Below are 27,996 nucleotides of genomic sequence, written 5' to 3'. Positions count from 1 at the left end.
GCCCTGGAATAAGATTCAGATAAACTGGTTTCATCAACTCTAGACTCAGCTGTACGTGTCCTTTTTTATTCCTAATGCCAATTGCACATTCTTTAGATAATGGCAAGATATTGGCTCTGTTTCAACTCACTCAGCTGTGCAGAGGTGGAATGGAAAGGATTCCACATCAGCTTCTTAAGGTCTACATACAAGAGCAGCTCATTTCTTGGGCTTGCCCAGTGGGCTTCCTTTTCCTTCTGCTAAACTGGAGAGAACTGCTGTCTGGATCTGTGTTCATCAAAGGTGGTCTGTGGACCATCTGTATCAGGATTATGTAAAAGGTTTTTTAATCCTGTAATAAACCGTAGTGGAAAAGAATATTTTATAAAAGAAGGTCCATGTGTCTATATACTAAGTCACTTTGGTGTACAGCAGAGACTGGCACAACATTGTAAATCAACTATACTTCAATTTTTTTTGCTTTTTAAAAAAAGCTTATTTAGAACACTGATTTCTGGAGCTCACTAGAGACTTAGTGACTCTGATCTCCTAAGTAGATCCCAGGAGTCTGTGTTTTTCACGTCTCCACCCTCGGAGGATTCTTAGGCACCAGGATTTATGAACCACTGCCTTTGTGCAGGCATACAGCTTCCACCATATCCTGCTAGCTGCGTCATCACTCACTTCCTGTGTGTGACTATGTCTTCTTCCCAGCGCAATTCCAAGGGCAATGGATACATCTGACATTTCTTTTTCGTTCCCTTTAGTACTTAGTTCACTGCAGGTGCTCAAAAAAGCACCTATTGAATGAAGAGCCTGAACTAATTTTCCTTTACTTTGAATTCACTGAAACTTCCCCACCAAAAACTGGATCACGAAATTTGCCAAACTGATGGTTAAGACAAGCTGATGTGTGTGTGTGTGTGAAAAAACATTTTGAACAAATGTTTTGAGTCAAAATACCCCCACTTCTCATCCAGAGAAGAGCAACAAGGAACATATTGCTGGGAAAATTGTCTATCTGGAAAAGGTAGAGGCTTTTCCCTGGAGTTCTTGTCTGGCAAGATCCATGAAGGTTTCACAGTGAGGGAGGTCATGGAAAATGGGAGGACGTGTGTATGGTGTGGCTGAGAGGCACTCAAACACCCACTTAGCACTTTGGCTAATTCTTGTGAGGCCCAAAGCCCAGCTGGACCAGTATCAGCGTCTCTAACCCTGGAGAGCAGGGCGCCCAAGGGGGAGGGTCCTGGGATTTGAAGGAGTTAGAGATCCTGGGGGTGTGGCAGTGCTGGGGGGCGACTGCACGGGGAGTGAGGTGGAAGCCAGTCCGGGGCTCCTGGTGTGTGTGGGCACAGGTTCCGAGGGCAGGGCACCTGGGGTGGGCATCACCTCTTCCCTAGTCTTGCTCAGAGTTGCTCCTGAGGCAGAACCCGTGATAAGGCGGCATCACCAGTGTGAAGACCAGCAGAAAGGCAGGGATGAGGGGAAGGGACGTGGATGGAGGGTGGAACTCTTGGGGCTGGATCTCATCTTACCTAGCGTGGCCCCTTTCTAGAATTAGAAATCTGATCTCCAATCTCCTGGACATCCAGTTTAAGCTGTCCCGGGAAAGGACTCCCTCACAGTCAGTGCAGGGCTTAGAAAGTACCTCGTGGACTGAGCTACCATCTTCCTCCTCGAGGTTTTCTGCTCTTTGCTGGAACTCCTTATCTCTCCTCCTTTTTTGAGACTATTTCCTGACAGACATTTAGATGTGAGCAGAGGGCACCTGTGTTCTCCCCAGTCTTCTACTGGGCAGATTGGACTCCCTCAGTCCCTTCTTTTACCCCCTCGGGCTAGTCCCCTCCTCCTCTTCCTGCTGCTCAGAGGCTTTCTCAGCTCAGGCTGCCTCTCTCTCAGTGAGCCCTCTCTGTTTCTTCTCAACGGTACCTTCGTCTTCTCGGTCACTCAGGCTTGAATGTTGGGCTCAGCCTTGCTCTCTCCTGCTTTCTTACTCTCAAGCGGTTGGGAACTGGAGCGTCTTTACACATTTTGTGACGTTTGGTTCTGAAGAACTCCCGAGGCAGAAAGTGGACATGGGCATGGTCTAAGCCTGGGGCTTGAGACTGTCTCTCAGGGAGAGTCTGCCCTCTCAGTGACCTGCCCACCGCTGCAGAGATGAGCTGACGCGGGCACCAGTGTGGCTGCACACAAAGTCCTCACCTGCGTAAGCCTTTGCAAAGGCATGTTTTCCATAGCTCTGGGGCTGCATTTAGACTTCGTACTTGGGTGCTCAAGGTTCTTTGTGATCTGGTTCAATGCATTTCTCCAGATTATTTCTTGCCCCTCCCTGAGGGACACTTTGTACTCCAGTCATTGTGAACAATATTCTAGCCATTCTGAGTGCTCCATGGTTTTCCTAAGATAATCTGATACATGAAGATATTCGGTTTGGTCTTGTTTGTAATGGGGGAATCCATCAGCACTTCTAACAGCTGTGGAGGTAAGAGTACCTTGAGTGGGTTATATTTTAGAAAGGTCAGACTGTCTGGGGTCAAACTATCCAAGGTTGGAGAATGGATGAGAAGGAAGTGAAGCGTAAGGAGCTCATGGTGGCTGGGATTTACCCTGAGGGCCACAAGGAAACCACGGGGGTGCTTTAAACCCCCGTGAAGGGGGGTGAAGGCATCCTGTTCACATGTCCCATGACTCCAGCTGTAGGGCAAAGCATGGATTTGAGGTGGCTGATTTGGTGGACGTGTGGGAAGAGTCATGGACATTGCCTCAGTGCCTAACCCGAGGAAATGGTACATGGTGGTGCCACACAGTACATGGTACAAATGGTACATGGTAGATGACACACAGTCAAGGAATGAAAAACAGGTGGGGTGGGAAATAGTAAATTGTTTTGGATATTCTGCGTCTGAGACATCCACACGGGGTGGTCTGGAAGTCTGTGCAAGAGGGAGACCTGGGCTGCAGCTGTATATTTAAGGATCGTTAAAGGATATAAATGGTCAAATGCAGAGAAAATGTTTCTTGAGAGCGAGGAGGGCTTTGCACTGATCCCCAGCTCTAAGAGATGAGACTCCATAGAGAAGGCTGTGAAGGAGAGGTCTGAGAGGCAGGGAAAGATGGCCAGGGTGGGTGTCATGGAAAGCGAGCTGAGGAGGCTGCTTCAAGGGGCCAGTTGGTGGCGTCAAATGCTGCTGGAAGTTTGAAGGACAGAGGACAGAGGAGAGCATTTGATGTTGGTAACAAGCAGGTGGTTGGTGATTGTGTGGGTAAGAGCTGCGGTGGGTGGTGAGGTCAGAGCTGGTTGCGGTGGGTTGAAGAATGAGTAGCAGCTAAGGAGGTGGAGATAGTGCAGAGACATTTGGTTTTTAAAGAAGTTTGTTTGTGAAGGAGAGGAGAGGCCAGTAGCTAGATGGCTGAGATCCCGAAGGCTGTCTAAAGGTTGATAAGAAGGCTCCAGTAGAGGGGAAATTACAGGGGAGGGAGAGAGTGGTCCATGTCGTAGAGAGATGTCTGAGAAGGTGGTGGAAAGTAGGGATGGGGTGGAGGGTAGGCCTCTCCAGCAGCAGGGACAGCGCTGCCAGGGTAACTGGAGGAGCAGAGGGGACTGGACCAGGAAGGGCGCCAGGAGGAAATGATGGGAGTTAGGAGGGGTTCTGTTTGATGATTTATTTTACTTTGAGAAGAAGGAAGCAAGATTGACTGATGTGGGGCAGGTGTAGCAGCCCAGACGTGAGGAGAATAAAGAAGGTTGCAATAACTGTGTCGGGGAACCAGAGAGTTCCTGAGTGAAACCACGGGGTTCTCGGCAGTGTAGAGGGCCAAGGTGACTTTTGGTGACCTTTCAATATTATGTCTATGTGGAAGTCATCTCTGTCACATTATCTATACCTCTCTCAATGCACTTACCACGTTCTGACTCTTCGTGCAGTTATTTTCGGGCTTCTTAGACTATTGTCAGTCCACAAAAGCGGGCTTTGTCTTTCTACTACTCACAGCCCTGTGACATTGCGTGGTACATAGAAGGGGATGAAAAAAACATTTGTAGCATAAGTGAGAGCGGCTTGACCCTGCTGAAGGCAGCAGGGCACTTACTCTGTGATCTGGCGAATGTATATTTAGAAAGCAGGGATTTGTCAAGGGTGCTCTGAGGGTGAGACGCTGGCTGGAGACGTAGATTTAGGAGTCGTTAGAGTTTATAAATGGCCAAGTTCAGAGAAACTTGACCCTGATGACCTACTCTCATTTACATGCTCCCAAGTTCATCATACCCAGTTAATTACTGAATCCCAGAGATCTTGGAGCAGCATTCTCAACCCTATTGGACACAACAGCTTCTTTCATTAAAATGTATTTTATAACTCCCACTTTACTTTTTTGAGGTGAAATTCATTGATAACATAACCCACCTTTTACTATAATTAAGAGATAAATGCAATGTCCTAATGTGATGAGGAAGAGAAATAAAAAGAAAGCCTTTTATAATAATACTTTTTCCATGCTCAGATCTACCTAACCTAGAAGAGAGCTTCTCACACTTTTCTGTGCCTCTGAATCATCTGGAGGTCTTATTAAAATATAGACCAACAGTCAGCAGCTCCAGGGTGGGGCCTGAGAGCCTCGCTTCTAACAAGGATGCAACTGCTGATGGTCTGTTTCTACCTTTTGGGTAGAGACTAGGATTCATAAGGAAGGATTGGCCAAAAAGTTTATTTGGGTTTTTCCATAGCATAACAAATGTATTTGGATTTAAGAGAACTAAAACAACGTTAAACTGGATATTAAAGATATTTCACTTTAGAGTGGTGTTTTGAAATAAGACATGCATGGTGCTTTTGAACTGTGGTGCTGGAGAAGACTCTTGAAAGTCCCTTGGACAGCAAGGAAGTCAAGCCAGTCAATCCTAAAGGAAATCAACCCTGAATATTCATTAGAAGGACTGATGCTGAAGCTATACTACTTTGGCCACCTGATGCAAAGAACCAACTCATTGGAAGAGACCCTGGTGCTGGGAAAGATTGAAGCCTAAAGGAGAAGAGGACAGCAGAGGAGGAGATGGTTAGATTGCATCACTGACTCAGTGGACATGAATTTGAGCAAACTCCAGAAGATGTTAGATGACAGAGCATCCTGGTGTGCTGCAGTCCCTGGGGTCGCAGAGGCAGACACAGCTTAAAGACTGGAATAACGACAGAAAAGGATCCTCTGCGTTTGGAAATTTTGCTCTCTTTGGTAAATCCAAAGAGGATTTTCACTCTTATGACAGCAAAAATATTAATGTTTGGTATAGGGGCAGTGCACACCTCAGTAGGCAGAGCTTACGACCAAGGTCCTTCCCCAAGAACTACACTAGATGTCTCAGCATTAAGCCACCATAGCTTTGAACTGTGTCTGCGAGCATCTGTGGTTTACTTCTGTTTATTTGTGCATCTGTTAGCAAGATGTGTCCTTAGGTAATTGCTTCTTTGTTTTATGCCGTTTTGGCTTAGGAAAGGTTTCATAGGAACATTCTACTTTTGGATAGTATAGGGGAAAACTATGTATAATCATCAAGGATGTGACAGTTTCAAAGATCGATTTATATGGGTGTGTCCTATTGGTGATTCAAATACATGATATGTTTTTTGAAAATGGTAACTAACCCTGGGAGGTTTTAGGAAAAACAAAATAAATCTTCCCCCTAATTTCCAGCTGCAGTTTTATTATTGGGTAATTCATTGTATATTAATACTGTACAAAAAATATTTTGTGTTTGTATGTAAAACGCTGTTGTTTAGTCGCTAAGTCATGTCTGACTCTTTGTGACTCCATGGACTGTAGCCCACCAGGCTACTCTCTCCATGGGATTTCCCGGGAAAGAATATGGAGTGAGTTGCCATTTACTCCTCCAGGAATCTTCCCAACCCAGGGGTTGAACCCATGTCTCTTAATGTCTCCCACACTGGTAGGGTTCTTTACCACTAGCACCACCTGGAACCTCTTAAATACTCTTCTCTAGAATGTTCTGCTTTCTTCCCCAGTTTAAATGACATTTCTTCATTTAAATGACCCGCCAAGACCAAGTCCCAGCTGGTCTTTCCTTTTATGTTTTCCCATCACGTTGAACTTCTCCTTTATACATCGTTCCAACCATATCACTAGCTATAGAGTGATTTGTACTTAAAGTCTGCTTTTCCTTCTGGATGTGATAGGTCCCATTTCCTAGCATGATATTTGGCACTAAGCAGATCCTCGGTGCTTGGTTGATGAGTGCATGTGGGTCACAGTGAAGAGATTTGATTTTTATTGGTAGGATTAAGGACAGTGGGGCACAAGTGAGTTCTTCCGAAAGAAAGGAATTCTGGAACGTGGAGGTTTACTGGCAGCCGTATAACTGGCTGCTTGACTTTCTGCAATTGCACAGGGTGTAGTTTGGGTATACAACACACACGGTGTCTATCTGTCCCCTGCCTCCAAGAGCAGGAAAGGGAGATGAGGCAGAGGGACCGTGGCTTCAGAGAGGTCGGGCAGGATTGTAGCAGGCTCAGATCAGTACCTCTGCTGGAGACTGGAAGGAACTTGCCCTGTTTGCAAGTAAAGGCACAGTCCTACTTCGGAGAAGTCTATTAAGTCCTTTCCCCTTCCATTGCCTCACCTATGAATGGGGACAGCCACCAGTGAGGCTTGACACACAGTGGTCAAGCAAGGCCTGTATACACTGTAATGTACTGTGCAGGTATTTTAGCGGCTGTGATTCTCTTTACGTCCTAGGCTGATTTCCTCACACTGTTGGTGGTGCATTTGAAAACATGGGACACAGCCTGTGCAGCGATGCCCTTGGCCAGTGACGACACTCAGCAGCCCTTCCCAAGTCTTACTGAGAATCCCTTGCCTGTCAAGAACTCCCCTGGGCCCTGAGAATGCCCCGTGAACAGAAGAAAACAGGCATCGGTAAGTGAGGCTGCGAGGCGAACTAAAGACTTCAGAAGGATGGAGAGGGGTTGGGGCTTTTGAGCTCTGACCTGCAAGGATGAAGTGAGGAAACCAGCCATGCACAAGATGTATCAGGAAAGTACCAGGTTGTTGTTTAATCCTCTCAGATAATCCCGAAAGGCAGATATTTCTACATAAGAGGAAACAGGAGCATGGGAAGGTGAAGCTGCGTGCCAGGCTAATACAGCTGGAGGTGCAGGGCCTGGGCTGTCCTCTCTGTACCTCCTCTCCCCCCATCTCACATGGCCCCTCTCTGTTCACCCTCCACTGGGTCCTGTCCTCCTCTTTGTTTATCCATGATGGTTACAAGATTCTTTCTTCAACTTGTTTTGCATTTCCCTTAAAAACGGACAAAGAGGAGGCGGGGTGAAGAAAACTGGTAACTCACAGTATGCATTCTCCTACCGAAGAGGTCAGTTTTAAACTCTGAAGCAGGTCTTACCTGCCGCTACTTCTCTCTATCCCTCAGCCATCTTCCTGACCTGGTGATTTGATTCGAATCAACAAGGTAAAGAAGTGACAGTCCTGCAATTAAGCTACAAAAGGCTGTGACCTTTGCCTGGCCTTCTCGGCTGGCACACTTTGATGAAGCCAATTTCTGTATTGGAGAGACCTACAGTGAGAGGAGCTGGAGGGGAGGCCTCTGGTCAATATCCACTGGAGAACTGAGACCTTCCATCCATAGCCCCTGAGAAACTGAGAGCTTGGAAGTGACTCAGAAGCAGATCCTTCCTCAGATGAGCCTTTAGGGGAGACTGCAGACGCTGGGCTGACACTTTTGACTGCAGGCTTGTCGGAGATTGCAGAGCGGGGGACCCAGCTAAGCCGAACATGACTTGGGACCCATTGAAACCGTGAGCTAATAAATGTGCTTGGCTTTAGGCTGCTAAGTTGGGGGGTAATTTATTACACAACGGTAGATGACTAGTACATTGTCTGAGCATTCATTCGTAAATATTTGTTGAATGAATAATTGCCTTTGTTGAGCCCTGAATATCCTGAGCAGGTTCTGGAAAGGGAGTGTCCAAAAGTACCAGGATGAAGGCTGTCAGCCTCAGTGCTCAGGCTTCCCCCACAGGCCACAGGGCCAGCACTAAACAGAAGGCCTGCCGGTGTCCTGACGGCCAGCTTAGATGGCCTTACCACCTTTGACTTTCTTTACCCCTCTTAAGATACTGCTCAACCTCCTAGGATCCAGGGGTCTCCTAACAAGGCACCACCTGGAAAGCTCTGATGAATTAAAAAACCCAACATGCATTTCTAACAAAGCATGAGTTGCCCAACTGCACAAACAACCCCACTCCTTTTACTGGCTATCAAGGAGGACACCTTCATGTGATAATGTCCCCAAAATGAATAATTCATGGTTGATGAGTACACTTCATGAATATACAGGATGCCATATAAAATAACATAAATGTTTCCTAATAGAATTAATACACTTTCCAAGCGGTTCAGCTTGAGGCAATTATTGCACTTCCTGGGAGATACAAATTACTTTGCCCTCAGCCTCATGCCAAATAACCCCCCTAAGACACACACTAATTACCCAGAAATACACTGCCTGCCATAGCTCATTGACTAATTGACAATCAGTTTAAAACTTCAGCAAAATATCTTAAAACTTAGGCGTCGCATTTAGCAAGGAAGCCGATTTTGTTTATCGCCTCATTTTGGTCTGCCTCATTGGCAGAGATGTAGCGTGGTTTGTAAGTAATGACTGAGCAGGCTTATTATAATGATCAATGGTAAAAGAACCGCATTCCATCATACCATACAGCATTTCCATCTCTCATTTCTGTGATTCTATTAAGAACAATTACCAATATTATATCCGTTAATATGATACAAAAATAGGATGCAACCGTGTATGTAATAGCTATCGCTAATGTGGTCTGTTAAGCTCAGGGTACAGCTGTCATCGCTTCTTTTCTCTTGCACGTCCAAGATGTGGCCTTTCCGTGCTCTATGCCCTTTATGTTCTAATCCAAGCACACACACCCGCTGAGTTCATGCTGTACGTACACGCGATCCTCCTGCCTCAAAAATAAGTTCTGGGCAAAAGTCAGATCTTCCAGAATCACTGCTCTCGATTTCCTTCCTGTTTACAAATCTCTGCAGGAGATCTAACTTCTTTATGAAGCTGTATGAGCCTAACTCTGCCTGAATCTTGTTTCTAATCACTTCGATGATGCCAGGAGTTGACACACTACTACAAACCTTTGTTCTGTATTTTCTAGAATAGTCTAGTCTTATAGGGAGAGTGCCCCCCCAAATTTCAAACAACTGGTTTATAGTTAAATGTGAGGTGGGGGAGAAGGGAAGGGGAAGGTGGAATGAATTGAGAGAATAGCATTGACATTCCTTGTATAAAATAGTTACTGGGAAGCTGCTGCACAGTGCAGGAAGCTCAGCTTGGTGCTCTGTGAGGACTTCGGGGTGGGATGAGGGTGGGAGGGAGGTCCAAGGGGAGGTATGCGTTTGACTGATTCACTGACTATATTCACATCACTTACTGATTCACATACTATATAGGTATGCGTTTGACGGATTCACTTCATTATACAGCAGAAACTAACACAACATTGTAAAGCAACTGTATTCCAATAGGAAAATATCTGGGACTTAACCCGTTTACACATTGGAGATGGCGTTCTAGGTGGAGCAGAACAAATCTGTAGTTGTACCGAGCTGCAGGCGGGGCAGTCGTTGCAGGGTGGCTGGACTGGCGTTTCATATGGTTGCAGCCACAGAATATCCAACCAGGAATGGCTTGAACAGTGAGGGAATTGTTTTCCTCACAGAACAAGACCTCCAAAGGCCAGCAGCTGGGGACTGGGGGTGTGGCTCGGCTGTTTTTGTCCTCCTCCATCCTTTGGAGACGGATGATGGCCTCATGCTCTGGGCCCGACTACTGGAGAAGACCAGGGGCGGGGTCTGAACCTGGCCGTTCTGTCCAGAAAGCCCAGGCTCCGCCCTCAGGCCTCGGCAGGCTTCAGCTGAGGCCTCATTAGCTAAATTGTCACATCGGCCACTTTGATTACAAGGGAGGCCTGGAAATAGTATTGAACTGGGCACAGCACTGTCCCTAATAAATCGGGGTTTTGTTATCAAGGAGTCAGTGGAGACTAGAGGGAGATGGACCAGCCTGTCACCCCTAGGGGAGTTCTGAGGGGAGAAAGGGTATCTAAGCTGGCACGGGAGGGATGGTAAGGTTCAGGTGGGAGATGGGAGAGGAAAGGGGACCTTTGGTAGATTTATAGTGGGAGTAACTTTGGGAGAGGAAGAGATAGTGGCGTGTCCAGGAGACCGTGACAACACTGCTCCAGGAAAATTCTCGTCTGAGAAATTGGAAAAGTCAGCCCAGTGATGTGTGTCTAGTTCCTGAAGGACCCTCCCACCCTCCCTGCCCCAGAACACCCGCCTCGTGCTCGCTCCCAGCACCTCCTTGTTCAGATTCAAGTGGTCTTTCTGATTAAAGAGAACAAAACCTTAAGGGGATTCTGCTTCCTGCACTTTGATCTCTCCCCTAAGCCACTTATTCTCAGTATTGGCTATGCACTGGAATAACTCGGGGGTAGTTTTTAAAATCCCAGCACTAAGGCCATCATCCAGACCAGTTAGGTTCTGGGGGTGGGGTCAATAGCGTGCTGGTAAAAGTTTAATAACTGGCTTTCTAGAAAAAAAAAAACACCTCATGTATATACATAAATGTATTATAAATTATACTGATGTACAAATGATAATAAAATATACAATACTCTTTATTACAAAATACTCTTTAGCCCATTGATCCTCAGATAATGCTTTCCTGTTTGTTTGTTATTATTGTTTCTTGCTGAACTCGTGTGTGTGTGGTTAGCCTATGGCCATGATTCCGTTGTGATCTGCAAATGAATGCTCGGTTGCCATTGGCTCGTGAGGATGGTCCCAACATGAAGGCTAGTTGATGTCTCACTTTCACTGACGGATAGGATGAACATGAAACAGTGAAGATGTATGTAGAAACTTCCCTCGGTCATCAGTGATGAGAAAGACTTCTTGGCTGATGGGGTCATAGCTTTCAAATACTGGAAGAACATCTCCTTAATTTTGTGCCATTCACAGTGCAATGATTACAGGCAGGATACACTTTTAATTTGCCTGATTAGCCTCTTATCTATCACTTCCTAAGGTCTAGACCAGGGGTTGGCAAAAGTTTCCAGACGAGAGCCGGAGGGTAAGTATTTTACACTTTGTGCACCACAAACAGTCTCTTCCTCCTCTTCTTTTGTAGAATGGATTAATTTTTTTTAAAGCAGTCCTTTAAGAATGTAGAAACATGTGGCTCATACAGAAGCGGACTATACTGGCCTGTGTGCTGTAGTTTGCCGAGCCCTGATCTAGACAATCGACACAGATTGTCTAGATTCTCTCCGACCCAGAGTGTTTGCTAGTTCCCATGATGTAAATATTCTATAAGCCATCATGGAGTTGGGAAGATTTGCACAACAGTACCTCACTGTGTAGTGTTCCCACCATTCAGGCAGGATAGACAACCTCAAGAGCACAGATAGTAGTGAGGTCATTAGAAAGCAGCACATTTGGAGTATTTATTAGCTTTATTGATTTATATTTGGGTCTTCTTTGCTGCCCAAAGGCTTTCTCTAGTTGAGGAGAGTGGGGGCTGCTCCTCATTGTGGTGGCTTCTCCGCGGAGCATGGGCTCTAGGTATGTGGGCCCAATAGCTGTGGTGCACAGGCTTACTTGCCCCATGGCACGTGGAATCTTCCTGGGCCAGGGACCAAACCCATGGTCCCTGCATTGGCAGGTAGAGTCTCAATCACTAGACCATCAGGGAAGTCCATAGTACCCTCATTTTTAATAAAGACATTTAGTTGTAAGCCTATATAATCTAATTTGGAATAATGCTGTGTTTAACAACTGGCTTTGAAAATTTAATAGTCTCCTGTGAGCTGGTAAGAAATGGCTCAAGCATGCTGCTAACTTGTCAGATTGATCTTGGGACACTTTGTTGAGGACTCGGGCTTCTTGTTTTATGGTGCTTGGTAGGACACCACTAGAGATTTTTGATGAGAACATGATCAAATGGAAGAAATAGGTTTTCTGGGAAGATTTGCTTAGCAGAGGGGAGATGATGGATTGGAGTTTCTACAGGCTGCCTAGAAGATTTGTAGAAAGTCTTTAAGGAGTCTGGGAACACTTTAAAACTAGACACAAAATCTTGAGCACATGTGTGTAAGTGAATTTGTTTTCTGGGGAGAGAGCTCATATCTTTTATCAGATTCTCTATGAGCTTCCAAAGTATGTTAAAGACTATTGGATGAGATAGCATATTGAAAAGCAGAGACATTATTTTCCCAACAAAGGTCCGTCTAGTCAAGGCTATAGTTTTTCCAGTGAGAGTTGGACTATGAAGAAAGCTGAGTGCCAAAGAATTGATGCTTTTGAACTGTGGTGTTGGAGAAGACTCTTGAGAGTCCCTTGGACTGCAAAGAGATCCAACCAGTCCATCCTAAAGGAGATTAGTCCTGGGTGTTCATTGGAAGGACTGATGATGAAGCTGAAACTCCAGTACTTTGGCCACCTCATGCAAAGAGTTGACTCATTGGAAAAGACCCTGATGCTGGGAGGGATTGGGGGCAGGAGGAGAAGGGTACAACAGAGGATGAGATGGCTGGATGGCATCACCAACTCGATGGACATGAGTTTGGGTAAAACTCTGGGAGTTGGTGATGGACAGGGAGGCCTGGCGTGCTGCAATCATGGGGTCACAAAGAGTCGGATACGACTGAGCAATTGAACTGAACAGGATGAAAAGTAGGAAGAGCAAGTGGAAGCTGAGTAATTCAACGTATCAGTCAGGGTCCTGGCAGAAAACAGTTCACCTGAGATGGTTCCCAAGGTAAATTTAAAGAAAGGACTGTGTTCAGAAGTATGGGCAGGGCTAGGTGAACAAACAGGAGACAGAGAGGTACCAAGAAATTAGCCACAGTGGGAAACTCTCAGCCCCCAGGACTAAAGGGCTGGAGCTGGAGGAAGAAACGCACAAATCTGTATCCATGAGAGCTGCAGCCTTGGAGTTGGGGCTTGGTGGAAGCAGGGGGCTGGAGGGGCCACTGTCTTCAGAGACGGCCGATCAAGAGGGAGTGAGGAAGGAAGGGACCCTCTGGCCTCTCTCCTCCCGCCTTTGGCTGACTCTTGTCAGTGCCTCCCCACGGCCTCTAACCACCAAAAGAGCCTGGATGATGTGGTCTACTGGGCCAGAGTAGGCCAGCAAGCGTGGCTAAATGGATGGACATTATAAATGGAAGGACATTATAATTGGAATAAATGGAAAGTAGCTAACAAACAATGTGTAGAGTAACATTGAAACATATACATTACCATATGTAAAATAGATAACCAATGGGAATTTGCTGTGTGATTCAGGGAACTCAAACTGGGCTCTGTAACAACCTAGAGGGGTGGGATGGAGTGGAAGGTAGGAAGGAGGTTCAAGACTCAGGGGGCATAGATATGCCTATGGCTGATTCATGTTGATGTTTGGCAGAAACCGACACAATATTGTAAAGCAATTATCCTTCAATTGAAAAATAAATTTATTTTTTAAAAAAAGATATATTACTTAAAAGTTCCAGAAGTGTCCAAGAAAGGGATCGATATAAGGTCTTATTTGGTAACCCCGGATGCCATTACTCACTGTCTGGTTTTGGACTTCTGCTTCTCAGCAGTCCCTCCTACATTACCTTGGGTCTGCCCAGTAATACCAGATAATGAGAAGCAAATGTGGAGGATTCTGTTGTTGTTGTTGTTAACTTTGCCCTTCCACTGCCATTTCCAATCTCCTTGACACTGGCAGTCACGAATGTCTCTGAGCCTCCCTCATCCATAAAGCCTGGAGGTTGCTTTCAGTGTTCTCTTTGATGGTACCTTCTAGGGCAAAAGCTTTATGGAGCTTTCAGAGGGTCATTGGCTTCCTCCCTATCCAAAGCACCTATCAAGTAGGTGGGGCTTCCCTGGCGGCTCAGCTGGTAAAGAATCCGCCTGCAATACAGGAGACCTGGGTTTGATTCCTGGGTTGAGAAGATCCCCTGGAGAAGGGAACGGCTACCCACTCCAGTATTCTGGCCTGGAGAATCCCATGGACGGTCTAGTCCATGGGGTTGCAAAGAGTCGGCTACGACTGAGCAACTTTCATTTTCACTATCAAGTAGGGGAGCCCTTCTTCCCTGCCTGCTGCCTTCTGCAGTGGTTCAAAGTCTGGAGAAGAGCAAAGGTAATAAATAGTCTCCTGCCCCCTCCAAGGGGCCCTCTGCAGACCGTTAGCCTTCGGTTGACTTTGGCTCTGCTGTCAGTTGGTAGGATTTGCAGCAAAATGGTTTCATACCTAAACTTCCCCAGTGGCTCAGTGGTAAAGAATCTACCTGCCAATGCAGGAGACACAGGAGATATGAGTTCAGTCCGTGGGTCAGGAAGATCCCCTGGAGAAGGAAATGGCAACCCACTCCAATATTCTTGTCTGGGAAATCTCATGGACAGAGGAGCCTGGTGGACTATGGGGTCACAAAGAGTTGGACATAACTGACCATGCACACATGGTTTCGTGCGTGTTTGAGTTGAAGTGTTGCTCAAACTGAGGGAGCACTGATTTTTAAGATTATGTTTGCATTCTAGTCTGTTCTAGAGAGACCTAATATCAAAAAACACCAAGAAACTCTGCTTCCAAAGCAGGTGGAGGGAATGGTGGAATGTTGCTGAAGGGAGCTCACTATTGTGTGCTTTTGTTGGAGATTTAATTTTAATTAGCCGATGCAAATGATCTGTTCCACATATGTAAAACAAGAGGACAAGAAGCTGATCCCTGTGTCAACATCAGGATGTCTGACTTAAGATCCCATTCAAATAACTCCCTAAAAATGATCAGACACTGAATATATTATTTTCTGACTTTGACAAAACCAGTCTGCACAAAGCAGCAGCCCCATGAGGTTATGGATAAACCAACCGCGTTAAAACTTCAGCATTTTCATGTCAGTCACAGATTTTCTTAAGGGCCAAGTCACTGTTTAAGGACTAATGTGTTTGGAGAGGGGGGAAAAAAATCGCACTGTGTTATTAGGCAGAATCCCCTTTATATACAGGGATTGGATCAGCTTGACCCTGATTGTGTTGCCTGCTTTATTGTCCTACTTCAAACACAGGGCCCTGGGCATCATCTTAAGGAAGGGCTGATTGAACTGTCGGCCTGACACTTGTCAGCTGTGGATAATACGGGTTTCAGTCCGTCATGCTCACACATAAATGAACCATGACAGAGATAGACTGTTGAATAGAAAAAGCAGTTTTTTTTACTGTGGATAACCTTTCTTGAATAAATGCAACAAATAATAAAGTCTGAAAAAGAGGACATGTACCCTAGGAAAGCAGTGACGTTCAGAACCAAATGGTTATTATCTTTTGGGGCCATCAAAAATTGCCCATTATCAAAGCATGTGATTGAGAGAAAAGGGAAAAGTGCTATGATTATAATAAAAATGATGGCAGTTGAGCCCATGCAGTCTCCAATATAATATCACATAACAAAACCCAGTTACAGCTCACCAGGATTAGAAAGGAGGCATTGTTTGTGTACCAAATGGAAGCCACAATTGTTCTTAGGAAATGGTGGCACACATCTTAATTAAAACAGCAAAGGAAAAAAAAAAATCTGAAACACTTTACTTCTCTAAAACATTTCTTCTTATGTTTTTACTTTTTTTTTTTTTAAATAACTCCCAGTAGAAATTGTGAAACTCTACATTTCAATCAACACAGTCAAAAGAATGATTTGAATTTACAGGCCTGTAATTGGAACAAATTGGAAACAAAAGACGAGCTCGTTTAAGCCACGTGATGTGGCTGCAGCGCTGCTGTGTACAGTATGCTAGGAGAAAAAAATTGTGTTTCTTTAAAGCAAAGCTAACTCTACTGCAGGCTGCCAGCAATTTGCATAAATGTCTCTACCATGATTCTTTTTTTTATTTATGGGCCCTAAGTTTCTAATTAAATACTAATTAATACTATCACCAGAATTGTCTCCCATCCCCTGCTCTTCATGGCTTTGTCACTTTGATTAATGCACAGTCATTTATTAACTTATTTAACAAGCCAGGGTGCCTCATGACAAACTAGATTAAATTATCCTCATAACAGTCTCATTATTGAAAAAAAAGGGAGTCTTAAACTTAATAAAAATTATCCTCGATAATGTTAAAGCTTTTCCTCTGCACCCTTAAAAGATAGAAATAGGTTTCTTGTTTGATTTATAATATATGGAGTTGCATAAAGCATCCATTAATAAAATGTATAAGTTCATTTAGGCTTCACATTACACTAGTGCTGGAGCCTTGGGTGCTTATTATTTAACTTTTGCTGTAGTTATGAAGATAATTAATGTCCTGACCAGACAGGGACTAAAATACCCACTAGAATGAGATAATTAGAGACATAAATAATGTTTAGGCTCTCCTGTGCTGCTTTTTAAATTAATTGTTTTGTTTTCTACCCAAACTTGAGAAAGAAGAAAATAGGAGTTTACCAAGGAACTGTACAATAAAGGTGACATGTTTGTTTCAGCGGATCCACAGGGACTGTGAAGCTTCCCAGTTTCTGGGAAGGAGGAGGGACTGGGACTGGCTCTTCGGAGCGGGGGGCGGGGTTGGAATGTTGGGCCCTCGTTGCTCGCTGGCTCCCTCTTGTGGTCAGGTCGTAGTGGCAAGCACACCTCAGCAAAGCTGCCTCGTGAGCCGACAGGAAGCCCAAGGGTTGAACAGTCTCTTAATTATCTTGTGGTGTAAACTTCTCATCTTAGTCAGACTCTGAGCAGAAGGAGAGCCCTAGAGGAAACTGAAGGGGCCTAGGGCAACAATTTTTTTCACGCTGACGAGGCAGAACGCAGGAAGTTGTGGCTCATGCCTTGCTGGTCTCAAAACAAAAATGTATAAATACATTAAAACATATGTGGAACATGGGCTCTTGGTGGAGTGGTGTGTTACAGGAGCGTTTCAGCATACTCTGAGGGCGTGTTTTCTACTCGTTTTCAGTTTCCTGCTAAAATAGCATCCTTATTAAGTTCCCGAGGTAATCCGGTGCCGGAAGAGTAGATCGGGATCTGTGTAATGGAAAAGTGTTTCCTGGTTCCCCACGTGGTCTGTAGTGTCCGGCTCTTAGGCTGGGGCTGTTGGGAAGGGTCACAGACAGGGAGCTGGCCCCCTGAATGGGTAGCGCTTGACCTTTTACGAAGCCCTTTGCCTAGACCAGAGGGAGGCGCTGTCATATGGTTGCCGAGGGGTCACCTGGCCCAAGGTGTCACCTCACCCTTCCCTCCTGGCTGCTTCCTCCCTGGGAAGGGCACCTGGCTCCTTTTCTTCTGGTTTCCAGTATCCTTCCTACGTTTCTGTATTTCTGCATCTCACCTCCATTTTTTCTCTCTCACACTTATCTCTCCCTCTCACCTTTCCTTTTTATCCTTGATTCAGAGGGCAGATAACAATCAGTGTACTTATTCACGTGCAAAAATAGCTCACTTGTCAGAGCTGCACAGGGCCTGGTGCCACGGAAATTCCGTGAGCGGAAGACTGGTTCAGAGAACTGTCTTTGGGTTTCAAGAGCTTCATGTCATAGTTATCTCAAGTTCACACCCATCCCCTGGAGGTGAGCAGATGGCACTCATCTTTATTATTTGTAACTCTTGCTTAGCGTTGACTAACATTCCCATCTTTGCAAGCCCACTACTGGAGACCTAATAGTAGGTGGTTTTGGCCCAGAAGAGATCAACATTATGTCAGATCTCAGCTCCCTGATTTACTTGATTTCCTCCTGGTGACTTTATTTGAGTTCAAGGTATTAAGACCCCAGCTCGCCCAGAATTCATCTGTGACAAGTAGGCCAACTTAATTTAAGCGGGGCCCCGAGGAACCTTGTGAGATGTCATAGATGAAAACAAAGCTCAGTGAAGGAGACGCTCGTGGTCAGCACCGGAAGGTGAGAGCCTAGGGGGGTCCCATTCCTGCCCAGGACCTTCCCTTTCCATCCCTGTTGGCATCATTATGGTGCCCTGAGGAGTGGGGGGCACAGGGGAATGGTGGTAAGGTGGAGAGGGGGTGTGGATTAACAAGGAGTAGTTGGGAAGAACTGCGTAACTGCAGACTTCATGACTCTAGTTTCAGAGTTTCTGATTTAGTCTGACTGAGGGCCAGGAATCTGCATTTTAAATAGGCCTGAAAGTGACTCTGAGGCAGGGGTCAGTCATGGATCACTGGATGCGAAACACTGGGCTGGAGAGTGGAGGAAGAGAAGATGAAAGAATTGACAGGAGGTGAGGGATTTTTTTCTGAGTCATCTTTACCCTCCTGAGAAAGTGCGGTAGCCGTTGTGTGTCCTGCAGACATTGCTTACCTGGGCCTGCATCTCCAGGTAATGAGCAGGGGGCAGGGGAGGGAGGTGGGTTGGGAAAGTGCAAAAGATTCCTTCCGGCCAGAGAGGAAAGCCCACCCACCAGCACACTCTGTGGCGCTCATCATCACCTCTCCCAAGTGCTGCCCTGGCATCAGTCCTCCGGGCCCCTTCAGTGCTGCTGCTTCAAGATTCGTACCCACCTCCGCCCTGTGATAGCCAAGGAATCCTATGAGCTGGAGTCAGGAGGAGATGGAGGTGTCCTGAGCCCAGGCTTCTCCAAGCCTGTGAGTGAAGAGAAGTTTGTCTGGAGGGGCCCTATTTCCTGTCTCCATAGCAACCCTCTGGAACAATAAGAGTGTGCAGTGGGCTTTAATTAAACTGATTCAGTCACATGTGGCCTAACGAGAGTCCGGTCAGCTATGGTGTGTCTGGCTTCTGAAGGCCTGGTCTACTGTTGGGTCATGCTAGGCAGGCAGGTGCTGCGGGGGCAAGTGGCCCTCAAACAGCTTCAGAACCAAGCCGGTGCCCAACTGGAACCCCTGACCTGTTGGGTTTTCTCTGTATGTTCTTCATGCCTTTGCCACCGTGTGGCCCAGAGTGATGGAGAAGCCACGTGTGTGCACCATGCAATGCATCAGACGCTGAGGATTGAGGGCGAGTGCCAGGCACTGTCCTCGGTGCTGGTGGTACAGAGAGGCAGGAAGTTTTCTTGCCAACAGGCTTGGCTTTAGCCCTTGAGGCTTTTAGTGACAAGGCTTGAGGAGAGAGGTAAGTCTATAGAAGCTGCCTGGGGATCCAGCTGGCCCCCAGCATCATGCAGCCACTTGGAAGGGAACGGGACAGCCATGGCTGATGGGTTCCGGGTTGGTTTCTCAGGATGGATATGACAGTGGGGAGAGAGATGGGGATTGGGGCTGTGGTTTTGAGACTGGCATGTGCTTCCCCCTCCAGGGCCTGTGTGAAATGATCCACCGGGAATGGGTAGAGAATACTGAAGCTCTTACGATATTGGCTGTTAATGCCCTTATATTTGTGTGTGTGTGTGTGTGTGTGTGTGTGTGTGTTAGTCCCTCAGTTGTGTCTGACTTTTGGCGACTGCATGAACTGTAGCCCACCAGCCTCCTCTGTCCATGAAATTCTCCAGACAAAAGTACTGGTGTGGGTAGCCTTTCCCTTCTCCAAGGGATCTTCCTAACCCAGGGATTGAACCTGGGTTTCCTGCATTGCAGGTGGATTCTTTATGATTTATGGTACATTTTAAAAAGAAAATGTTGATCCGATGGTAAACTGTATGCGATTTATGAATGAATGAATGAGTGAATGTCAGAGATATGTGCCTGGTTATTTCTCCTGTATCACTTTTGGATGTACATTATGAAATAAATTCGTGACCATTGGTCTAGACTGTCAGTAGAGTGCTTGAAGCTCTCGTCCCTAGAGTCTAGGTTGGATGGGGAGCGAAGCCAAACCACAGGAGAGCTGAGAGAACAAGGGGAAATGGACAGAATGGGGGATGGAAGGTGGAGCACACCACTAGTGGGATGGTGCTAAGTGAACTCGCTCAGTTGTGTCTGACTCTTTGTGACCCCGTAGACTGTAGCCCACCAGACTCCTCCATCCATGGGATTCTCCAGGCATTCCCCATTCTCTACTGGAGAGGGTTGCCATTTCCTTCTCCAGAGGATCTTCCCGACCCAGGGACTGAACCCAGGTCTCCCGCGTTGCAGGCAGATGCTTTAACCTCTGAGCCACCAGGGATGATGCTAGGTTATTCCAAAGTCAGGTTTGTAACCAGGGGAGGGAGGGAGTGAAAGGGGGAGGGTAGTGATGGTCCATGTGGATATGGAAGTGCCATGTTTATGGGAGGCTCTACAATAGAAAAGAAGGTGGTAAGCCACCAAGGTGCCAGTGGGAGGTTTGGGGGAAACTGTGGGCTTCCCTGATAGCTCAGTTGGTAAAGAATCTGCCCGCAATGCAGGAGATCTGGGTTTGATCCCTGGGTTGGGAAGATCCCCTGGAGAAGGGAAAGGCTACCCATTCCAGTATTCTTGGGCTTCCCTGTGGCTCAGCTGGTAAAGAATCTGCCTGCGATGCGGGAGACCTGGGTTTGATCCCTGGGTTGGGAAGATCCCCTGGAGAAGGGAAAGGCTACCTGCTCCAGTATTCTTGGCCTGGAGGATTCTGTGGACTATGCAGTGCATGGGCTTGCAAAGAGTTGGACGCAACTGTGCAACTTTCACTCACTCACAGTGGGCGAGCAGGTGGGGCGTGAGGCGGGAAGGAGGGATTTATATGAGGGTGGAAGAGCACTGTTGTCTCCAAGGGGTCAAGAGGACACAGATCCTCCCTCCCCATCCCTGGGAGTCAGGGAGCAGTGGAGTGAGATGGTGAGTTCATGGCTGAGAGAACCAGACTCCAAAGGAAGCAGGAAGAGAAAGGAGTGCTCCCCCCACTAAAGTCAAGGGAGGATTTCTCATCATGGAACAGAGGGTGCAATAGGAGTAGGTGCTGGTGGAGCAAATGAGACAGGCTGGAGGTGAGTCCGTGGGGAAAGAGGGCATACTGCCCACACTCAGGGCTCACCCCTCTGCACCACGGGTGTGCTGATATCAAATGCCCTGTTGGGTGGGTTGTGGAATAAACGTTGTAAGCATAGCTGACATTTTTTTTTAAGAGAGTGTACAAATGTCTTTTCATTGAAAAACACAAAATATGTTATCTGTGGGCGTGCACCATGATAGCTGTAAACCATCACACACTTTGTCAGCTGATACCCCTAACTGAAACCTGTAACCTTTCCTTTGGTCTTATTTTTTGTTTTTTGTTTTTTTTTTTCAAGTGATTTCTCTGAAGTTACTGGTGAGAAACGCAGCTCTGAGAACACGCCACCTCCACACCGCCTCCACACCACCTCCACCCACTCTGGCCATGCAGGATCCGCCCCCTCTTCAGTATCTTTGCTACAACTTCTGCTCTGTTTCACACAGCAGGAGCAGCCATGAGGCAGTTCTCAGGACCTTAGTAGGGCCGGTGATGCTTTTTTTCTTTTTTCATACTAGTCATATCTCCAAGCAGTGCATCACCGCCAGCTTCCGAATTGGTTTTGACGAACGTTCTCAGCTGTCAAGGATCCTTCTAACTGTCATTTTGGGCAAGGTTGTGTTATTGCAGACATTTTGAATATTTAACAAAAATAATTTCTATAGCAGTTTTTAAAAAGATTTTATTGGATTTGGTTAGTCCAAAGCTGGAATATGCTGAACCCAAGCCAAACCACCTCTTAGAAAGATGCCTTCTTCCCAAGCAGCTGGGCAGCATCAGTGCCTCTGGAACTCTTCTCATTCATTCCACCCCACATGTTCTACCAGCTTTCAGCAAGCATGGCTGCTGCATCTGATTGTTTTATAGTACGTTCACTCAATCCTTCCCCTTCGTACTCACTGACAGTGACCTTTCTTGATTATGATTTTCAATTTGTGACTCATCACCTTTTCCTTTCAAGAGCAGAGACTCCTCTTTGACCTCAATGACTCACCTTTTCTGAGGCTGAACATCTTTAAGATTTAGGGTCAACTCCTCCTCTCTAAACACCTGCAAAAGCATTTAAAAATGAGTCAATTCCAGGGCTTAGTTTTCCTTTATTATACCAAATTTATTCATAATACATTATGCAGGTGTTTTGATGAGAATCCAGAAACATCTTGAGACACCATATTTCTCTGAAATGTGAGAATTTAAAACCATCGCTGTTCCAGGACAAGTCTTGTGAATAGAGCTTTTTATTGCATTCATTTGCATTATTGTGTTCCCTTCTCAGAACTCCTGTCAATTAACAACAGCTTGATCTTGCAGTTGAGACAGCAGAACCCAGAGAAAATTCACCCTAAGTCCCACACTTGCAAGATGGTAGAGCCAGGACTAGACCCAGTGTTCTCTCTGCTAGATCATTCTGCCTTTTCAGAATTAAGGACAGATCAGACAATAAGCTTATTCCTGATCGGGGGTGTGACAGGTTTGAGCTGGAGGGGCCCCCTCTCTATACCTATTTCAACTCCACCTTCCTAGATATTCAGTAGATGTATCTAATTAGGAAAAATGCAAATTATTTGACTGTGTACCTACAAATATTATCCCTGGAAAGAAAAGGAACATTTGGTAAATGTGAAAAAAAAAGGGGAAAATTTGCATGTTATCCTTGTGTAGGGGCCATATTAGTCTTCTCTGTATTGTTCCAGTCTTAGGACACATGCTGCCAAGCAATCTTCAGGCTCTTTTAAAATGAATATATTATAAGAGAAAATACTAGAGTATATCACATATAGTAAAGATAACTATTGTTTTATGAGATTTTGTGTTAGTTGTGCATATCTGTAGATACTGTGGGTGATGATGTAAAATTTATTCCATACTGTGGATTGTGCTAACGAATGTTGAAAAGTCACAGGTACGGCAGAAAGATCGTTAGAGAGTGGCTTCAATGACTTGATTCCAGTCATTACTCTGGCAATAACCACCTGCATGAGCATGGCCAAGAAACTTATACCCTCAGGGCTTCCACTTCCTTATCTTTAAAACAAGCAGGTCCAACTACATGTTTTTGAGATCCCTTCCTCTAAGATTGTATCATTCTGGCAATTCTTTCATGGTACCAGCGAGACGCAAAAGCCTTCCGAATGAGAACGGTGGGTCGAGGGCGGTGGCTGGAGCAGGAAGTTGACACGAGCCAGGTGCAGCCACCCGACTTTGCCCACAGCAGCTGCTGCCCTGGTGCTCACTATTGCTGCTCGTCATCTTTGCTGGTAGCACCCCGACATGCTGCTGCCGCAAGGGTGTGAATGATCACCACGGCTGAATCCAAGTTGGAGCCTGTGGGCAGCCGTGGAGGCGAGGACTGCCAAACACACACACCTGGTGCCACCCTTGGCACTGCTGGGTGCTCCGAAGCTGTTCTTGATGACAAGCATGGTAAACATTCTGAGGCGGGAGCAAAGAAAACGCAGCGTAAATAGAACAAGTTGAAACTGAGGAGCCATTTTCCCTTTACAGCTGACAAGGAGTAACAGAGACCTTCCTTAGAAAAGAAGAAGGAAGGGGAGCAATTTCAGAAGATACATAGTATAAAATGCTTAGTTTGACTGCTTTTCTGGTGCAAACAAGTACTTCATTTTGTGTAAAGAACAGGGACCTGTTATCACTTTTTACTCATTTGATGCATAAGATGCAAAGTTGATTTCATGGTGGAGAATGACCCAAGAGGTTGCTTGCTTTCCCTTAATAGAGAAGACATCTTTGACACTGGCACACAGGATCCGTACACACACATACACACACACACACACACACGAGAGCTGATAAATGTATTAAAGGCATAAATTATTTAATGGTCCTGTGACAACATGCACTGCAATAGGAAATAAGATGCATCACTGTGATAGGCATGCATATGTAGAAATTAGGGGAGTATTTTATTTTTTTTCCTCAGGTAGCAACATGCCAGAAAACATTCTGCCTTTGAAGAACAAAGTACAAAGATGTTCCGACAACTGAGGGTTATAGTTCTGCACCATTGCTTATCATGCACTGCATTTGGAAATAGGGCCTGGAGTAGACAGTCACCTTCCCCAGCCTGGATTTCTTTAGCACCGTCCCACTGAGCGTCATCTGCTGGGTAAGACTTAACAAGATGTGTCTGTTGGCCTGCACAAGACCTGGCTGACTTGAGCCCTGCGTGTCAGGAAGCAGATCAAAAGTGGGCTTTGTGGTGGTCAAACCCTGTGTACTTTTAAATAAATAAATGAATAATTTAATTCATTTTAGAATTTGCAGAGGGCACTGAGCTGACAGCTCTGGGGCCCAAGGCCTGACTGCTGCCCAGGTGCATCATGGGTATGAACATGGAAATGACCTGGTCCAGCCCCACAGAGGCACCTCTTACAGTCACAGCTGTCACTCCAGCTAGACTGAGGAGGAAAGGCATCCTAGTGCTTGGTCCCAGCCTGATCCTGGCTCTGCAGGAGGTCCTGCTGGACAGGGTGGGGAGGAGATGCACTTGCTAGACTCTTTTATTTTTTTATTTTATTTAAAAAATTATTTTTTTATTTGGCTGTGCTGGGTCTTTGTGGGCTTCCCAGGTGGCTCAGTGGTAAAGAAGCCACCCGCTAATGCAGGAGACATGGGTTTGATCTCTGGGTAGGGAAGATCCCCTGGAGAAGGAAGTGGCAACCCATTCCAGTATTCTTACCTGGAGAATCCCAGGAACAGGTGAGCCTGGTGGGTGACAGTCCATGGGATCAGAGTTGCACACAATTGAGCAACTAACACTTTTACTTTCATTGGTACCAGGTGGCTGACTCAAAACTCCTACTTTCTGTTCAGGGATACAGGATAATATCAAAACAGAATCATTGCTTCCAAGGGTTATTTACATCACTGTGTATCACTTTTGGAGAAGGTAATGGCACCCCACTCTAATACTCTTGCCTGGCAAATCCCATGGATGAAGGAGCCTGGTGGGCTGCCGTCCATGGGGTCGTGAAGAGTCGGACATGACTGAGTGACTTCACTTTCACTTTTCACTTTCATACATTGGAGAAGGAAATGGCAACCCACTCCAGTGTTCTTGCCTGGAGAATCCCAGGGACGGGGGAGCCTGGTGGGCTGCCGTCTATGGGGTCGCACAGAGTCGGACACAACTGAAGCGAGTTAGCAGCAGCAGCAGCAGCAGCAACAGCAATATCACTTTTGGCTTCCCTGGTAGCTTAGCTCATAAAGAATCTACCTGCAATGCAGGAGACCCTGGTTCTATTCCTGGGTCAAGAAGATCCCCTGGAGAAGGGATAGGCTACCCTCTCCAGTATTCTTGGGCTTCCTTGGTGGCTCAGATGCTAAAGAATCTGCCTCCAATGCAGGAGATCTGGGTTTGATCCCTGGGTTGGCAAGATCCCCTGGAGAAGGCTACCTACTCCAGTATTCTTGCCTGGAGAATCCCATGGACAGAGAAGCCTGGTTGGTCATGGTCCACGTCAGCCTTGACGTATTCCTTTCCCTATTTGGAGCCAGCCTGTTGTTCCATGCCCATTTCTAACTGTTGCTACCTGACCTGCATACAGATTTCTCAGGAGGCAGGTCAGGTGGTCTGGTATTCCCATCTCTTTCAGAATTTTCCCCAGTTTGTGGTGATCCACACAGTCAGAAGCTTTAGCATAGTCAATAAAGCAGAAATAGATGTTTTTCTGGAACTCTCTTGCTATTTTGATGATCCAATGGATGTTGGTAATTTGATCTCTGGTTCCTCTGCTTTTTCTAAAACCAGCTTGAACATCTGGAAGTTCATGGTTCACGTATTGTTGAAGCCTGGCTTGGAGAATTTTGAGCATTACTTTACTAGCGTGTGAGATGAGTGCAATTGTGCAGTAGTTTGAACATCCTTTGGCATTGCCTTTCTTTGGAACTGGAATGAAAACTGACCTTTTCCAGTCCTGGGGCCACTGCTGAGTTTTCCAAATTTGCTGGCATACTGAGTGCAGCACTTTCACAGCATCATCTTTCAGGATTTGAAATAGCTCTACTGGAATTCCATCACCTCCACTAAGTTTGTTTGTAGTGATGCTTCCTAAGACGCACTTGACTTCACGTTCCAGGATGTCTGGCTCTAGGTGAGTGATCACACCATCGTGATTATCTGGGTCGTGAAGAACTTTTTTGTATAGTTCTTTTGTGTATTCTTGCCACCTCTTCTTAATATCTTCTGCTTCTGTTAGGTCCATACCATTTCTGGCCTTTATTGTGCCCTAGACACTCCTTTTGTATAGGTGACTGGGAGGTTTAAGAAATGAATACCTTTCTGGTCATGAGCCACCACAGCTGGATTTAAAGGTATGAGTCTAATATGGGATGTGGGTGTAGCAACCTCTTCAATGACTACGTCTACTTCCAGATGACAAAGACAAACAGTACAATCCAGAACCAACACAATAATACTTCCAAAGTCCTAATGACAGGAAAAAAAAAAGTCCAGCCCATGCTCACCAAGTGGCTGTTATTTTTGTCTGTGGGCTGGGCTGGGGAGACGCTCTTCGTACGGCTGTCACTGGGCCTGGCCGTCTGACTGGAAGTTTTGTGACCTGGCAAGGGGATGGCTATATTTGGCCTCTGGAAGGGAAGTTGCTGAGATAGGGTAGCTTTGGATCATATGGTTTGAGCCCATGCCAGAGGGAGGGAAAGCCACTTACCCAGCTGAGCAAGCCAGTGGGACAGCCCAGCTGACCTGTTTAGCAGGGTCATGGGGAGGTCTACAGGGGAACACTCCACACTGTTGCTGGGGGAACTCACCTCAGCCCCACGAGTCTGCTATCCCTGGCTGAGCCGGCCAGGAGGGCTGGCATGGGCTTGGCTAACAGCACCCGCAAAGCGGGATTTGATTCAGGCCGCCTGTTCTGCTTCACTGAGCTCGCGGCAGTCTAGGCTGCCTCTTGGTATTCATGTAAGTTTCTCTCTTGTTTACTAGTTACTATTCACATGCCTTGTGTTTGCGAATAGTCTCGTCAGTGGTAAAGAATCCACCTGCAATGCAGGTGACCTGGGTTTGATCCCTGGGTCGGGAAGATCCCCTGGAGGAGGGCATGGCAAGCCACTCCAGTATTCTTGCCTAGATAATCCCATGGACAGAGGAGCCTGGTGGGCTACTGTCCATGGTCTGCAAAGGGTCAGACACGACAGAAGCGACGACTTAGCACACAGCCGTCATCAGTGTTTGCTACAAGATCATGAGTGCTTTGGTTTCACCTTTATGATCCACATGGCTTCCCCACACAAGGATGTTTCAAATATCAAACACATGCTGGATTGTCCTCCCCTTTTATGCTTTGGGTTATGTATATATAAAATATTAAATCTTCAGTTGGGTTATAAAACAAGAATGACGCTCGAGTCATGATAGAAAAACAAGATTATTGTTTATGAATATACCACTAAAATATGCATTTTGTAAGGCTCATTGATTTATTTCCAATTGGAGAAACCACACAGACATACAAAATGGTTCATTTGATATTCATTGTAGCTCCTTAGTGCTTTTATTAGAAGTGCCCATGGTGCCAATGGCAAGGTTGATGTTTTCAGGGCTTGAATCAATGCCTGAAACTCATCAATTCCTATAGGCAGTTTTGGTTTAAGGTATTTTGATGATTTTATGAAATGTTTTACCCTATTAAAGAGCCATAACTTAAACTGTGATGCAGGGCAGGCACACAGTAGATGATAAATGGCTTTGTGTAAGAGATTTCAAATTTGTCAAATCTGCATTAAATAACTATATTTGAAATCGGTTAGAAGGTTGGGTGAATTCTCCAGGTGAAAATGACTTTTGTTTTATGGATCCCTCCAAAACAATTCCCCCAGAGTTTTCACTTGAATAAATCACATTTGAGTTCAGTCTCCAGAAACAGCTTGCATTGTAAAGTTGCATTAGCTGCTTCTCTGTTTCCTCTTTGTAGGGAAAAGCGCTCGATTTCTTCATTTGTAAAGGAAGTGGGACTAGATAACCTGGAGTGAGAATCTTTATATCCTCTCATTGATTCATTCATTCCATGGGCTTCCCAGGTGGTGCCAGTG

At 46.0% G+C, this 27,996-nt stretch overlaps 1 long non-coding RNA gene and 1 pseudogene across 1 annotated transcript; one reads left to right on the top strand and one right to left on the bottom strand.

The window, feature by feature from the left end:
• The first annotated feature begins 2,322 nt into the window (after positions 1 to 2,322).
• LOC138421965 (uncharacterized) lies at positions 2,323 to 24,191 on the top strand. Its single transcript, XR_011249692.1, has 3 exons — positions 2,323 to 2,461; positions 6,724 to 6,903; positions 21,224 to 24,191. It is a non-coding gene; the product is annotated as an uncharacterized lncRNA (long non-coding RNA).
• Positions 22,551 to 22,644, bottom strand: LOC138422072 (U6 spliceosomal RNA; annotated as a pseudogene).
• Positions 24,192 to 27,996: the final 3,805 nt, after the last annotated feature.

Source organism: Ovis canadensis, chromosome 16 (genome assembly GCF_042477335.2).
Source record: "Ovis canadensis isolate MfBH-ARS-UI-01 breed Bighorn chromosome 16, ARS-UI_OviCan_v2, whole genome shotgun sequence".
NCBI classification, from domain to species: domain Eukaryota; kingdom Metazoa; phylum Chordata; class Mammalia; order Artiodactyla; family Bovidae; genus Ovis; species Ovis canadensis.
Note: the sequence above shows the minus strand (reverse complement) of the source record. Positions and strands in the feature narration are given on the sequence as shown.